The sequence below is a fragment of the Leptonychotes weddellii genome, chromosome 4 (assembly GCF_054177405.1).
Source record: "Leptonychotes weddellii isolate Sample4059 chromosome 4, ASM5417740v2, whole genome shotgun sequence".
NCBI lineage: Eukaryota > Metazoa > Chordata > Mammalia > Carnivora > Phocidae > Leptonychotes > Leptonychotes weddellii.
Genome location: NC_138372.1, coordinates 43,536,798 through 43,550,281, shown reverse-complemented (window position 1 = coordinate 43,550,281; position 13,484 = coordinate 43,536,798). Strand labels below are relative to the sequence as shown.

At 42.5% G+C, this 13,484-nt stretch overlaps 1 long non-coding RNA gene and 1 other non-coding gene across 2 annotated transcripts in view; both read right to left on the bottom strand.

The window, feature by feature from the left end:
• Positions 1-1,950: 1,950 nt before the first annotated feature.
• Positions 1,951-2,057, bottom strand: LOC115942987 (U6 spliceosomal RNA). The gene has a single exon (XR_004077578.1). It is a non-coding gene; the product is annotated as a U6 spliceosomal RNA (small nuclear RNA).
• A 6,174-nt stretch (positions 2,058-8,231) lies between these two features.
• Positions 8,232-13,484, bottom strand: part of LOC145721277 (uncharacterized) — a 9,397-nt gene continuing 4,144 nt past the window's right edge. The window contains exon 3 of the long non-coding RNA XR_014144882.1: positions 8,232-10,825. This is a non-coding gene — a long non-coding RNA (uncharacterized LOC145721277). The remainder of the gene's footprint in view (positions 10,826-13,484) is intronic.

Below are 13,484 nucleotides of genomic sequence, written 5' to 3'. Positions count from 1 at the left end.
ATACACAACATTCCAAAGTCAATTACTTCCTAAATTAACCTCTGTTATCTGGGTCTCTGGGGAAGTTAAGTCATTTGCCCAATCATGATGGACTGCCAAAGCCATCTTGTCTATTCCCAGGAAGTAGGCGGTCTTCAGATTACTTCTTAAAAAGTCAACTGGAACATTCTGTTACCATTTCCTTGAGAAGCTCAAGGAAGGGGTAGTAGTAGGACAGTTGAAATGTCAAATATTCATCCCTCGGCAATAGAGGGCTCCTAAAAACACCGATTCCCAGTGCCCTGCTTCTTCTCCGGAAATGCAGACTCAACTACTTTGGTAATTCAGTTTGGAGCATCAGGAGGAAAAAGACTCCTGTTGAGAGGTACTGTGGTCTAGGGAAATGAGTGGAAACTCACTTTGTCCTCCGACAGCCCTGAGTTCTAAGCCGGTTTCCAGCCCTTCCTGGCTATGTGATCCCAAAGAGGTGACTGGGTTCCCCTATAAACAAAACAAGGATAATATAATACCTCCTTCTGCGCTATCACGAGGATTATAAAGATCCCTTAAATAAAGTGTCAAGCACACAGCTGATGTTGATGGAGGGCAAAGTTCAGAGTCTTGACCTTTTCCCTACAAGGCACAGAGTCACTAACTTCCAACCAGTAGAACCTATAATTACTATCTCTGGCCACCATGGGAAGTTTAAAAGAGGGGGGAAAAAAAGGCTGTCAGATGTTTTCACGCAGAAAGGCAGGCCCAGGCATCATTACCATGTTGCTAGGTAGTGTTAAGCCACCCACCTAGCCCCAGAGTGGGCAGCAATTAATGTAATTAGTGCAGTGATGAGTGTCCTCTGCAACGATAAACAGCTTGGTCCTGCAGAACTTGACAGACCTGCTGGTCCCCTGGGGCTCCTGACCTTGAACGTCCACTCGGGGAGTGGTGTAGTACGGTTTAGTGGAAAGAGACAGGCTTGGAGTCAGATGGAACCAGAAGTCAATCCTGTCTTTGCTAATTCCTAGCCGTGTGTCTGAAGGCAAGCTGTGTCCCCTCTCTGAGTCTTCGTCTCCTTATCCAGAATATGGGGCTAATAGTATTTTCACAGGAATTACCTCTACCATCATCATCTCATCGTCCTGGAAAACCCCAAACCGGGCTGGTGTTGAACTGGCAAAAGGGTGGACATAAACATTGCTGATACCTAGCGCAGGAGCAGCCCCATTCTTCTCTGGCTAAAGTCAGAGCAGGCAGCACTGATCTGACCGGCTTTAGGGAAACTATTGGAGTTTGGAATGTAAAGCATATTGATACCTAGAATAAAAAGGGAGAGAAAGTACCCCTTGATCTGATCATTTAAGATAATGTTATAAATAATTACCACTAATATTATCGGCAATACCACCACTTACGTAAAACAAAAGCACCGCGGCAATCTGGCAGTTGGGCCTCAGAGAACACCCAGTTCAGCAGTTCTCAACCCTTTCCGTGGCATCTTGGACAGGTGAGACTCACATAGCCTAACAGTCTAGGCAGAGAAAACAATTCATGGGGTAATAATAATAAACATTTCCAGCTGCTAGCTGTCAATCCAGTTTTCTCTCCCACCAGAGAAAGCTTTTCAGTATCCCTGGGTGTAAGCTGAAGCTATTAAAGGGATAACTTTTTGAATCCACTCTAATTTGTTTAATAAAATGGAGGTTGGGAGTCAGCACTGCAGTGGAGAACCAGTGATCTGGCCCAGGCCTTCACGCTATTGGTGGAGAAGCTGAGGCCCCAAGTGACCCATCTAGCCTGTCATGCTAGCATATACTTCTTGCTCAATCGGTATCTGCTGAATGAGAATTCGTGAATGAATAGGCAAATGAGATGACATGACCAAGGTTACCCAAACTGTATGTGGCTAGTAACACGTACGGTTTGAAACTTTGGGGCTGGGAGTCAATTTATTTATTTGTTTGTTTGTTTGTTTACTATATGGAACGCTTCACAAATTTGCATGTCATCCTTGTGCAGAGGCCAAGCTAATCTCCTCTGTATTGTTCCAATTTTAGTATATGTGCTGCCGAAGCGAGCGCTGGGGGTGAATTTGGAATGTGGTACCTAGAAATGCATGTTCATTGTATTTCCTTTCTTTATTTTGCTCAACGGTAGCCTGGGAAATGAAACCACTTCCCCACAGACATGGCAGCATAGAGTGAGCCACAGTAATAGCCCGAAAAGACGTGGAGTTCTAGAATCTTCAAAATATGGATGATACCAGGGCCGCCTGGGTGGCCCGGTCAGTTATGCAACCGACTCTTTGGTTTCAGCTCAGATCATGATCTCAGGGTCGTGGGATCAAGTCCTGTGTCAGGCTCCCCGCTCAGCAGGGAGTCTGCCTGAGATTCTCTTTCTCTCCCTCTTGCTCTGACCCTCTCCCCCCACTGTCCAGTGTCCAATCTCCAGCACTTAAAAGCCACAACTGAGAGCCCCCCATACAGTAGACACTTTAACTGACCAGTGGAAAACGGAAGATCTTTTAACAGAATTGACCTAGTGCAGAGCCCGTAGAAACAGTCCTCAACAGCTGATCACTGGTGATGGCTCTTCCCTGCCTTTTCCTCTGCCCCGAATGCCCTTCCCAAACCACTCTCCTCTCCCAAGCTTAGCATTTATATCCTTTGTGTTGTAGCCCCTCTTTAGAGAGGCCCTTTCAGATCATCCCCTTTAAGAAGATCCTCCATTTTATTTCCTTAAAGCCAGAAGTGTTTGGAGATCTTCTAGGTCAGTAGCTCAACTGTCTCCCAACTCCCCCATCAGGTAATATTCAATATCCTGCTAGCTACACCGCAGGGAAAACATAGTTCCAGATCACAGGCAATCCCCACCTGGCTTTTTTCACTCCTAACACTTGCTGCTTACTGTGATTTCATATTAATTTATTTATTACCTATATATAGCAACTATAATACCAGTGATCACAGTTGACATTTACTGGGCACTTCCCGGGTTAGGTACTCATCATTCATTTAACATCCATAACAGCCCTCTGAAATAGATTCTATTGTGAACCTTATTTTACAGATGAGGAGACAGATTCAGAGAGAGGAGTTTGACCAAGTGCATACAGCGCGTCAAGGACAGAGCCAGACATCAGAGCCAGACACTCTGGCTCCAGAGGTTAAGCGCTTAACCTCTAGGTGATATAGAAGCACCATGAGGGCAGATTCCATGTCTTTTTTGCCCACCACTTCATTCCCAGGACCTTGTATAATGTGTGGTATGGGATAGATCCTCAATCAGTATTTGTCAAAAGAATGAAAAGTCAGCAGGGAGGGGGGAGGGAGGGAGGGACGGAGGGAAGGAGGGAAGGAGGAGCACTGAGGAGGAAGATATGCCACTAGCCCCTTCATGCCCTTGCATAGGTAAAGTAGGGCTGGGACCCACTGGAGATAGAGTTGAATGAGACAGTGTCCCTGTCCTGGAAGAGTGCCTGCATCCGCATCTCAAGGGGGTCCACTGGTTCCGATGCTCTCAGGAAAGCCCAGGGCCCTTCGCTGCCTAGGAAAGGGGGTTCAGCTCTAATGCAACCATTCTGCTCCAGGGCCCTTATGGGGGCCCTCAGAGCACATCAGGGAATATGACAGAGCCCTCTCTCCAGGAGTCACAGGCTAGTGAGGAAGAAGAGCCCTGCAACCAAGGAGAGGAGGGCGGTGTGGACCAATCAGACAGGGAAGGGAGGGAAGTCTCTGAATGTATTCTGCCTCTGGGAGTCTCTGCTTGGGCAGCTCATGAAGCCCGGGACTGGGGGGGCTCTTGGTCGAGAACTGCACCCCTCGGCCTCCACATCAGCCTATGCAACCGCCGTGCTCTACAACACGATACTGTGACACGTGAGACTTGAAGACAAGCTAAGACTGATCACTAGAGGAATGAGAGCTGCCTTCTTTCACACTGATTTTTCCCAGGATGTTAGCATTTTTTTCCACTGAGGAACAGCAGGGGAACAGAGACTGTCCTGCACAGGGGAATATGATTGCCTCAGAGGCATACAGAACTAGGGGGACTGGGCATAGTGCCCTTTCACCCTCCATCCTCCTGCTGAGCTATTTGCCCACGTTGCCTTTCTTAAAAGGGTTTATTGCATGGTGTGCCCCCATCTTCAAGCACCTGCCCTCACCACCATAACTGGGCAGCCTCCTCTCTCCCTTATGCCTTCCATCAAGCAACCTTTGCCAGTTTTAAGGTTGAATCCTATATTTGCTATAGTATGTGTGTGTGTGTGTGTATTTATTTATTTATTCTGTCAAAATTTAACAGGTCTTTTTAGGATACTGAGAGTTTTATCTTAGCATTGTGGTTACAAAACTGCACAGGTTTTCAGTGGTCTGCCTCAACCTTATTTTTGCAAAAAGGCCTATTATTTTTTAACATACAACTCTGCAGAACACCAAGCTTTGCAGGAACTTCCATGTCACGTTGTAGCAGAAATGCCTGTAGCATTTTCTACCTGCTCCTATGGCATTCCTTACCCAAGTTCTATGAAGTAGGGGGAAGTGGCAATTACCACCCTCATTTTCAGATGAGGGAACTGAGGCTCAGAGATGTTTAGTGACTCATCCAAAGGCGATGACACAGTACTTGAATCCAAGTCTTCAAGTCCATTTACCCAATTTTCACTGTACCCACAACATTTAGCACATTTCCTAGTGATATGGTAAGCAACTGATCAGTAAGATATTCAGGGAACAATTAATTCTGCCCACAGATCATTCCTTTATCGAACAATAGGGTACATGAATGCCATTTGGGGGAGAAAATGAGGGAAAGAAGGTAGCTAAATTTTTTGAACTTCTACTATGAGTCAAGAATGACATTTGATGCTTTTTGAACACACACACACACACATACACGCTGTGAGATAGCTGTTGTCATTCCATTTTATAGACAAGAAACTGATGTTCAACAGTTTAAGGAAACTGCCCAAGATCATACTACTGGGAAGGGAATGCATTGAGATTTGAACCCAAGTCTTCCTGATTCCAAAGCCCATACTTTTCCACTGTATCAGTGGAGAATGCCTACCTCCTATAGAATAAGAGAATACTTTCGGTGGTACAAGGACAAATCTATTTATTTGAATGACTGTGTATTTATTTTTACAGTGGTCTAAATGTTTCTGGCAAGTAATATTTGTTATCAACTTAAAATTGTAAGACATAATCTCCTATAAAAAATAGCTTTAAGTTTTAAGAAAGTAAATATCTTTAAAGAAAAATACCAAGAAAATTAATTTTAGATCTGTAAGTGAACATAGCAAAATGGAGAAAGCAGTGCGTAAATCACTGAAACTTGAGGAACACAACTCTTAATCCTTACAAAGCCCTTAATAAAACATTTTCTTTATGCAGTTGATTCCCATGAGCTAGATCAGCAGATATCGTCTAAATTAGCTCGAATAGAAAGGAAATTAAAATAGGCATGATTCCCTGGCCAGTGTCTTCAGGAATTTAACATGGCACTCTTTATTTCAGCGCCTGTGCCAATTGGTGTTTTTGTCCCAGGACTCAGACGTAGTAGGTCTAAGAAGTGCTTGGGTTCTCGCAAGACAGAGGAAGCAGTAGAGAAAGAAGACAATATATATTTTAAAGAGAGTAATGGAAGTTTCAGGGCCTAGTGACTATTCCCAAATGATCCATACACTTGATGTTTGTGTTATGCAGAGAGAAAAGTGAAAAGCCCTGGGCTCACTCTAGACACCTGGGTTTCAATCCTATCTTAGCTACTAATTTAATGTGTCACTCAGGTAAGTGACAGCTGGGAGGTCCACTGTCCCCACTGGCTGAATGAAGGAATTTTGATTTCCATAACCACTTTCCAGCAATGTGAGACACACCCAATCAAGAATAACTATAATTGGCAAAAGCAGCTGTCCATGTAAGTTAGAAGGCGCCTGCCTACCATGGGCACCAGAGCCCTTCCTGCTCTAAGAATCTCTGATTTCATGATTTAAGCTCCTTGTGCTACAGATGGCCAGACAATTAGCAGGGATGCATATAGAGGGCCATTAAAGTCTCTGAATTATGCTTAGAATGTCACATCACAAGCCACATAAGCCAAGCTGGTGTAAACGCCTACCTGCCCTTCCAGGCAATGAGGACTCTGATTAATTAAATGCCCATGTGGCTATCACTAAGCTCATTATAATTGTAAATATGGAGTTTGTATTTTTAAGAAATGCTTAATGCAACTTTGTAATATATTGAACACAATTTAAACTATGCTGGCTAAGTATTCTCTTTTCCTCATTTTATTGCTATTTTTATAACTAACAAAGCAGTGAATGTGGATTATAGTAGATGACTATACAGCAAATATTCACTATCTCCTTCCATATCCTCCATGACCTCCAAGCTTCACTGATATTGGACTTGGCCATGTGGCTTGCTTCAACTATAGAAAGTGGGCAAAAATGACAGTATACCAGTTCCAAGCCTCGGTCTTAAAAAGCTTCCCACGTTTCCATTTGCCCCAAACTCTGCCATGAGAAGAACAGATCCCTGGTAGATCCTGCCTCTCTAGGATGAGTTCCAGAATGAGACACATCAAGCAGACCTGCACTGGACCCTCAACCCTATCTCTTCAGGGTGCCCATGAACACATGCAATATGGCACTCAAGTCAGCAGCTCCAGGAGAAACCAGCATCACTACTCTGAAAACTGCCAGGGAGCCCCGTGTGGTGGAGAGAAGAGACCACCTACCAGGACCTTAAGAAGTGTAAGCCACCTCAGCTAACCTGCAGACCCATAAGCAGGAAAAACAGTACTTAACCTTAGATAGCACTCCGATTTTGTGGTGGTTTGTTTCATGACAAAAGCTGATTAATCCACCTATTGTGACCAGGAAAAATTTATAGAAATCATATGCTTTTAAAAAGTACCATCTCTTTATCCCACCCCCAGTGAAAGTAGCTGACAATCACCATTTGATAGGTAACTTTCTACTCCTTTCTCTGGACTCTCCAAAGATTAAATGAGCAAATGCATGTAAAAAGCACTTAGCACAGTGATGGGCATATAATGTAGCCACTCATTAAACATTAGTTGTTCTTATTATATTCTCATGCAAACAAATATCTCAGGTATAAGGGTTTTTTAATGTATGCAAAAATGAGACCATATCATACACATTGCTCTGCAACTTGCTTTCTTCGTGTAACATGGTATCATGGGTTTGTCTTTAGGTCAACTCATCTTTTTAACTCACTTTTTAAATTAGCTACATGATATTCCAGGGTTCAAATATATCATAATATATTTTACCTATTTCCATTTTGTAGATCAAGAAACTGACATTCAGAGAGCTGTCAAAATATTTGCTGTTCCTCCCTGTCAAGTCCTGGGACACACTCTGGCCAATCAAAGGTGAGTGGAAGCGACAGGTGAGCAAAACTTTAAGAGCTACCTCATGGTGTTACCTCTCTCTCATCCCGTGACACACAGCAGCAATATTTCAGACAGGGGGCTGCCACTTCAGCCTGAGTTTCAGAGAGAGCTAAGGCCTAAAATCATGATGGAGACGTAACATGCACATGAAATAAATTCATTTGTTCGAAGACTCTGAGATTTGGGAGGTGATTTGTTACCACAACATAATTTAGAGAATGTTAATACAGTATTTTAAGACTTTCAAGTGTTTGGAAGTTCATTGTAAATATTCATCATCCACTGGTTTGGCCAAGCATCAACATGCCCGTCAATCAAGATGTGGGTTGACAGAATAATGGGAAACAATCTCCTCCCTAACTTCATTTTTAAAAATTATCAATAGCTTTCTCCCCTACTGCCAAATCACTAGGCAAAGAACATGATGGTATCACAGAAAAAAACAAGTCTAATGATGTAGTCCAGTAGGTTGAGGACATCCTCTGTATGTGGGAAGGCTCTTAGGTAGGTCAGGATCATAAGAACGTTGACCCATTTTCACCAGGTTGCAAACTACGTACACACAAACACGCAACACGGCACTCATGTGAGCAGTTCCAAGAAAAGCCATCATCACTACCTAGAAAACTGCAGGGAAGGCAGGTGCAAAGGAGAGAAAGTAGACTGAACGGGACCTTAGGAAAGCTAATTTCAGCTTCCCTGGGTATCAACTCTGGACTTCCATCTGCTCAGAGAACTACCTTGAGGATCCAGTGAGGGACAGCAGGTGCAATTACAACTAATAAGAGAAAACATTTATTTTTTAAATTTTTTTATTACACAGGTAATACATGTTTATCGTAGAAAGTTTTAAAACAAAAAGAGCAACAGAAGGAGGAAAATGAAAATTACCCAAATATCACAATTGTTGATATCTTGTTGGTTAATCAGCCGTATTTCCTTCTAGGTAAATGTATACACATAGAGTACAAGGCCTTCTGTATGCATTTATTAAGTGTGTGCATACATTTATTACAAGTTCCTCCTCTCGTGCTCATCCTCTCCACTCTTACTTTCCAGTTTACCTTTTGGTCTCTCCAAACATGTCCCATTGTCATGCCCCATAGTCAGACCTTTGTTCATGCATTCCCTCATCCTACAATGCTCTTTCTCTCTCCACTGACTCCTCTTCTAGCTACTCTTCCTCAACCTTTAGGTTTCAATTTATTCATCACCTCCTTAGAGGACAATTCTCTAGCCACTACCTTTGTCAGATGTCTCTTCTGTGTGAATCCAGAACATCCTGCCCCCCTTTCTCATAGCATCATCATACTCGACTAGTCTTGCCCCCATATTGTCTACTTCCCTTGCTATGCCCCAACTTGAGGGCAGGTACTATAGCTTTTGTTTACCAACGTTTAGCAGTGATCAGCCCATGGTAAACGCTCAAAACTTGTTGAATAAATGAACAACACAGCTAACAAAATGTGCTACCTATATTTCTTCTGAAATCCCCAAGCTACCTGGCATTTCTCAATAAATATCCAGTGAAAGATTAAATATAGAAGAAGATGAAGGAAATGGTCACACATCTCAAGAAGTTTATAAATTCTACAGGAAGAAAATATTACCAACAGGAAGCATCAGTATGTAATTAAGTGCTATGTCCTTTACTTCTGCTTCCTCCACTAATTCTCTTCAAACAGGAAAGGGCAGAACAAAATCCCTAACTTCAGTTCCCTGTTTATTCTCTCACTGAGCGGATCCTGCAGCACCAGTTGGAATAAGAAGACACTAGCAACTTTAACATATATACTCTCAAATCTCTGTGGTTCAACACAATACAGTTGATTCCCCGTTCAGGTCAACTCTAATGCAAACACTCCTGGTCAGTGGGCAATTTTCCATGTGGTCATTCAGACACCCAGGCTCTGTCTGTCTGTGGCTCTGTCCTTCTCTATGTCCCTTACACTTGACCAGGAGATGGGGAGAGACGGTTTTAGGAGCCAGGCCTGTACCTAGCATACATTAGCTTCACCCTCTCTGCATTGGCTAAAACTCAGCCACATGGCCACACCTAATTACAAAGGAGGCCAGGAAATGTAGTGTAGCTGTGTGCACAGCAGGAAAAGGAGTTGGTGAACACTTTGCAGTTTTCCTGCCACAAATATTTGTCATACATCAGAGTACAGTTATCTTAAGTGATCCCAAGTGCAGGTAACTTGTTTATGAATACCAAAAACTCTTGTCTTCACACAAGAATGTCCATCTAACTAACACTGGACATAAGAAAACATCATCTCAGATTTTCAAATTTTGAGAGTAATAAAGGGTCAATTCCAGAATTGATAAACCACTAATGTTGGTCACCAACCCCTGGCCAAATTCTAAAGGAGAATATTTAAAGATGATTTTTATCAACTTTGAAAATAAAGTGATGATTACTACAAGCTACTATGAGCTCACTGGGAATTTATCATAAACTAAGCCAGCATAGTGTCTGGCACAGGGTAGACAACAAATATGTATTGAATGGATGGCCTTCAATTCCACTTTTTTTTTTTTTAAGATTTTATTTATTTATTTGAGAGAGAGAGAATGAGAGACAGAGAGCAGGAGAGGGAAGAGGGCAGAGGGAGAAGCAGACCCCCCGCTGAGCAGGGAGCCCGATGTGGGACTCGATCCCGGGACTCCAGGATCATGACCTGAGCTGAAGGCAGTCGCTTAACCAACTGAGCCACCCAGGCGCCCCTTCAATTCCACTTTTAAGGCAACTATCCCATTGATAAGTAACTGTGACTTCATAAATTTCTTCCTTAAATATTGCAGAGTTTTCCTCTCTAACCTCTAAACATTACCCTCATTCTGACCTACAAACCTACAGACTAGGTCAACTCTCCCATGTGACATTTGCACAACTACTTGAAGACTTCACTTATTCTTCCCCCTGGGTAAATAAATATGCCCCATTCCTTCAACTCTTCTCCATGGGACATAGTTTTGGGCTTCTCACCATTTGACTGACCCTCTCTGAGATCTGATTGGCCAAAATTGCGTTCCACTGTTTCATGCCCACAATGCTCCCAATGAGGTCTAATCACAGCATTCAGCAGAATTAGCACTGCCCAGCCCCGAGTATCACTAGAAGTATATAAGTAAGTGAAGATGCTGCCAAATGGATTCCTGCACTGGGAAAGGGGCAGGACTTGAAGATGACCTTCCACTTTATGATCCCGGAAGTTTTGTGGAAGTTCTGAATGCTGAGAAGAAATCATCAGAAGGATGATGGTGTGCACAACCATGACACATTCCTCCTTGATCAAAACCTAGTCTGTGCATACTCTACAATGACTCAGTTCACTCACTTGTATTTCAGTTTTCTTCATTTCTGCCTCTTTACTCCAACTATGATGTGAATGCATATATCCAAGCTGACAATCTGGGAAAAAAAAAAAAGAAAAGAAAAAACAGGTGGAGGGTGAGGGAGAGAATGAAACATTCCAAAATTGGAAACCAATCTCAAGCACATAAGAACAAATTTTGTGGAGAGCTGATTCAAAAGAAGGACTTCCATAGGGACTCTGACATATAACAGAGACTTAATGAGCACCCTCTATGTACCAAGCACCATACTAAATGCCATGGATACAGTGAAGACTAAAGGATGCCTATCCTGCCTCTGGTGGGCAAAACGGATCTTAAAATGAGACTTACACAAAAAAATATGGAATAACAAATTTAGGTAAATTCTCTTGTTACAAAGAAATCTCTAGGTCCCTGGCTTCAGCTTTCCATGATGCGATATTTGCTAGAGTAATTTCTTGTCCATTTTCTCCATCCCTTACTTCCTTCCCATGAGAAAGGTTTGGGTTATCTGATTGCTGAAGTCAGAAGAAAGACCCAGCATGCCCACCCCAGCCATTGCTCTGTCTTTTCAGAATCAATTTGTCCACAGGATGTACACACTCACTGTCTATTTGGAAGTGGCTTGCAAGTGCCCACCTTTGCCAGGGACCAATAGGTAAGTTTAATTCCAGGTAAAGCACTGGGAAACCCATTGTGTCTGCCATGCGCTGCAATCTCTCCTTTATCAGAATAACACTGTGATCTCCATTCATCTGACTCTTGTGTCTAACTTGCAGCTGGTTCTGAGCTCAAGAGGGAAAGGAAGGAGTGTTATTACATTCCTGAGTTCCCAACTGCTATAAAGAAAAAACAGATTTATGAGAAAGTATAAGAGGGGAATCTAATTTAAATGGGGGAAGGGTGCAGTATGAAAGAAAGCCTCTTCAAGTGTTATTAAAGCCAACATCCAAAGGAAACAGAAATTGACCAAAGAAGAGGGAAGAAGTGGGAGGGCTATTATAAAGGTTCTTAAGCAAGAAATAGTTTATCTTGCTTGAGGTACTAAAGAAGTCCAGTGTGACAGCCATTAGGGCTGGTCACCAAATATGTGTAGCTCTCTGCCTTCCAGGCAAATAGGATTGCACTTCCTGGTCTCCTTGTGGCTGGGGGTGCAGGGGGTAGGGCTGATGGGAGAGTGGGCATGAGACTAGTTTTAACCAATGGATTGTGAGAAGTGACATGGTACATTCTCCGGCAAATGTACTTAACTGCCTGGCCAAGACCCTTCAAAGTTTGCTTTCTGTCTACCACGAGATCTGTAATGTTCCTGAAAGTAGATGCTACATTAGGCTGGGTCCCAGAGAAGGCAATGTGATCAGAGTCCCTGCCAACCCTTGATGGATATGGAGCAGGAATAAGAAATATTTTTTTTTGTCTTAAGTCACCAAGATTTTTGTTTGTTTTTTTTTACTGTAGTATAACCCAGGCTCTCCTGACTGATACAGTCACACCCAGTATGGCTACAAAATAGTTGGAGAGGTAATATAGCCCAGATAATGTGAGATCTTATAGGCAAGGTAAAGAATTTGGGTTTTATCCCAAATCCAATAGGATGCACTTAAGGAGGTTTCAGCAGGGAAGTTTGATATGTCCCAATTTTTATATATTAAAGTGCTATTACTATTTGACTATTAAAATACCCCCTTAATTCCACTATAGAAAAGGCTATTTTTTAAAAATTCATCAACAAGCATTTATTGAACACTTTCTAACCTCCCATGTGCCAGGCACTGCATTAAGCATCAGAGCTATAAAAATGAATTAGAAAAATAATAATAATAAAAATATTTTTAAAAAAGAATTAGACACAGTTCCTAGATTTGGAGTCAGGGATGTAAGAAGACATCTACATGATAAACATTCTCTGCTTCAGGTGTTTACCCAGTATGGTGAGAGCCAAAGAAAATAATAACTATCTGAGTGTAGGGCGGGAGAGGGGGTAACAGAAAGTTTCAGGGGGAGAAATTATTCTAGCAGGGTCTTGAGGGGGAAGTCAGAGTTTGCCAGGTGGCATTTAGATTAAGGATAAAATGAAATGGAAAGACAGAAAAACGTTAGAAGAATTAAAAATGTTTAGGGTAGCTAAAACCCTGTGTAGTTCAGGGTATGGTAGACTGAATTACTCTTCGCAAACAATTGCTGCCCAGACCCACTGATGTCAGGCTTGACAATGCGAACTGCTCTCAGCCGAAGCTTTAAGTACCATGCTCTTTTCTCTTTGCCATGACAATCAGCAATGTTTCAGAAAGGTTCCTAGAGAAATGATGATATTGTATGAAACAGAGACACAGCCAACCCATAATGGGCATGCAGTATGAATGAAAAATAATTCTTTGGTTGTCATCCAGTAAGATTTTTGGATTGCTACCATAGTGTAACCTAGGCTATACATAGGTGCACATTTCCAGCTCTTGACTTCCAGACACATAGTAGGATTGCATTTTCTTGCACCCTTTAAGTAAAACAGGATCATGTGACTTGTTTTTGACCAATAGAATGGATATGCAAGTAATGTGTGTCATTTCTGGGAGGGACCTTCATTGCCAATGTGAATTCATCATGCTTTCTTTCCCCTGTTGAGGTATTGGGATGATTATGGAAGCATTTATCAAGAGGAAGCCTTCTTCAGACTCAGTCTCTGAATGAGTACATTGAGCAGAGCTCCTCTGACCTTGAACATGTAGTATGAGCAA